At 37.2% G+C, this 3,550-nt stretch overlaps 1 pseudogene; it reads right to left on the bottom strand.

The window, feature by feature from the left end:
- Positions 1 to 1,831: 1,831 nt before the first annotated feature.
- LOC133051494 (large ribosomal subunit protein uL23-like) lies at positions 1,832 to 2,313 on the bottom strand (annotated as a pseudogene).
- Positions 2,314 to 3,550: the final 1,237 nt, after the last annotated feature.

The following is a 3,550-nucleotide window of genomic DNA, read 5'->3' as shown; positions in this document are numbered from 1 at the left end:
GCTATTGTATTTTTGGTGTGTGTGCTTAGTTGCTCAGTTGTGTCCAACTTTTTTCATATCTTTATAAAAACACTGTATAATCTAAGGGCATGCTGATTCACACCTATGTCTTCTACTAAGAATCTTATACCTTTAGCTCTTATATTTACATCTTTAATTTTTATAAATAAATGAGTTAGGGGTTCACTTTTCTTTTTAATTTATTTTTTAATTGAAGGGTGATTGCTTTACAGAATTTTGTTTTCTGTCAGTTTTCTTTTTATGCAGGTAGATTACCAGTTGCTCCAATGCCATTTATTGAAAAGACTATTCTTTCTGTTTTGAATTGTCTTGATATCCTTGGTGAAAATCACTGACCATAGATAAATAGGTTTATTTCTATACTGTCTATTCTACTCAGCTGATATCTATGTTTGTCCTTATGCCAATACTGTCTTGATTACTGCAGCTTTGTAGTAAGTTTTGAAATCAGTAAATGTGAATCCATCAATTTTGTTGTCTGTTTTCAAGATCATTTGGCTGTTGTCAATTCCTTGAGGTTCCATGTGAATATGAGGGTCAGCTTGTCAGATTCTGTAGCAGAGGCAATTGTGGTTCTGATAAGGATTGCACTGAATCTGTAGATCAATTTGGGGAGTATTGCCATCCTAACAATATTAAGTATTCCAATCCACGAACATAGGATATCTTTCAATTTATTTAGATCTTTAATTTCTTCAATGATGCTTCATAGTTTCCAGGTATATGTCTTGCACTTCTTTTTTTAACTTCAGTTCTTTATATACCTTGCAAATGCAACTGTTTTCTCAGTTTTAATTTTGGTTTGTTTCTTACTCTATAGGAACACAATTGATTTTTCTATATTAACCATGAATCCTGCCACCTTGCTAAAATTCCGTATTAGTTCTAATTGTTTTTAAATGATTCCTAAGGATTATCTATATACAAAGTCATGTCATTTTCAAGTAAAGATTTTTTCTCATTTATTTCCAATATGAAATTCTATTTCCCTATTTTCCATGACTAAGACGTCAAGCACACTTTCGAATAGAAGTGGTAAAAGTGGATATCCTAGTCTTGTTTTTGATACTAGGGGGTAAGCATTCAATCTTTCACCATTACTTCTGATATTATCTGTAGATTTTTCATAGGAACTCATTAAAAATTCAGGAAGTTTCCTATGATTCCTTGTTTATCCAGTGTCTTCATGATGAAATGGTGTTAAATTTTGCCAAAAGCATTTTCTGCATCTGTTGAGATGATCATGAGTTTTTGTCCCTTCTTCTATTAATGTTGTTGTCTACAGTCATTAAATCATGTCCAACTTTTTGTGACCCCATGCACCACAGCACACCAGGCTTCCCTGTCCTTCACTATCTCCTAGAGTGTGCTCAAACTCATGGTCATTGAGTCAGTGATGCCATTCAACCATCTCATCCTCTGTCAGCCCATTCTCCCCATGCCCTTAATCTTTCCCAGCATTGGAGTCTTTCCCAGTGAGTCAGCTTTTCCATTCAGGTGGCCAAATTATTGGAGCTTGAGCTTCAGCATCAGTCCTTCCATGAATATTTAGGGTTGGTTTCCTTTAAGATTGACTGGTTTGATCTCCTTGCTGTCCAAAGGATTCTCAAGAGTCTTCTCCAGCACAGTTCAAAAGCGTCAATTCTTTGGTGCTCATCCTTCTTTATGCTCTAACTCTCACATCTGTACATGACTACTGGAAAAACCACAGCTTTGACTTATATGGACCTTTGTTGGCAAACTGATGTCTCTGCCTTTTTTTTTTAATAGTGAAAAGTTTTATATTTGAAATTAGCCAGCTGGACTCAGTTTAGATGACCCCAATTTTATTGGCAACATCCAAAGCATCATCATAGTCAGGAGCCAGTCAAACATATGTCTTCTTCTTTCCATCAGGCCTGATCATGGTATTAACCTTAGCCATGTCAATGTCACAGAGTTTCTTCACAGCCTGTTTAATTTGATGCTTGTTGGCCTTGACAGCCACAATGAATGCCAATGTATTGTTGTCTCCTATTTTATCCATGGCTGACTTGGTGATAAGGGGGAATTTGATGATGGCATAGTGGTCAAGTTTGTTTCTCCTAGGGTTGCTCATTCGAGGATATTGGGGCTGCCTCCTGAGCTGCAGTGTTTTCAGCCACCAGAAGGTGGGTGACATATGGATATATGTATATATATATATATATGGCTGTGGACATCTTTCAACACTGCCTTCTTGGCCTTCAATGTCTTCACTTTGTCTTCAGGTTTACAAGGGGCTGGGGCTTCCTTCTTCACGTTCAGTTCCATTGTCATAAAAAGGCATCCCATCTTCATGAAAAGGCTCTGCTTTTCAATCCACTGCCTAAGTGTGTCATAGCTTTTGTTCCATGGAGCAAACATCTTTTAATTTTGTGGCTGCAGTCACCATCCACAGTGCTTTTGGAGCCCAAGAAAATAAAGTCTGTCTCTGTTTCCACTTTTTCCCCAATTATTTGCCATGAAGTGATGGGACCTGATGCCATGATCTTAGATTTTTATTTCTTTTATTTTTAATTAATTTATTTATTTCAATTGGAGGCTAATTACTTTACGATATTGTAGTGGTTTTTGCCATACATTGACATGAATCAGCCATGGTTGTACATGTGTTCCACATCCTGAACCTCCCTCCCACCTCCCACCTCATCCAATCCCTCAGGGTCATCCCAGTACACCAGCCCTGAGCACCCTGTCTCATGCATTGAACCTGGACTCATGATCTGTTTCACATATGATAATATACATGTTTCAATGCTATTTTCTCAAATCATCCCACCCAAATATTCTCCCACAGAGTCCAAAAGACTATTCTATACATCTGTGTCTCTTTTGCTGTCTCGCATATATGGTCATCATTACCATCTTTCTAAATTCCATATATATGCATTAATACACTGTATTGATATTTTTCTTTCTGACTTACTTCACTTTGTATAATAGGCTTCAGTTTCATCCACCTCATTAGAACTGATTCAAATGCATTCTTTTTAATATCTGAGTAATATTCCATTGTGTATATGTACCACTTCTTTCTTACCCATTCATTTGCAGATGGACATCTAGGTTGCTTCCATGTCCTGACTCTTGTCAACAGTGCTGCAATTAATAATGGGGTACATGTATCTCCTTCAATTTTGGTTTCCTCGGTGAGTATGCTCAGCACTGGGATTGCTGGAACATATGACAGTTCTATTTCCAGTTTTTCAAGGAATCTCCACACTGTTCTCCATAGGGGCTGTACTAGCTTGCATTCTCACCAATAGTGTAAGAGGGTTCCCTTTTCTCCCCACCTTCTCCAACATTTATTGTTTGTAGACTTTTTGATAGCAGCCATTCTGACTGGCATGAGATAGTACCTCATTGTGGTTTTGATTTGCATTTCTTTGATGAGTGATGTTGAGTATCTTTTCATGGGTTTGTTAGCCATCTGATGTCTTCTTTGGAGAAATGTCTGTTTAGTTCTTTGGCCCATTTTTTGCTTAGTTCATTTATTTTTCTGGAATTG

The sequence above is a fragment of the Dama dama genome, chromosome X, assembly GCF_033118175.1.
Source record: "Dama dama isolate Ldn47 chromosome X, ASM3311817v1, whole genome shotgun sequence".
Lineage (NCBI taxonomy): Eukaryota > Metazoa > Chordata > Mammalia > Artiodactyla > Cervidae > Dama > Dama dama.
The sequence above is the reverse complement of the archived record's forward strand: the minus strand, read 5'-3'. Positions and strand labels throughout refer to the sequence as shown.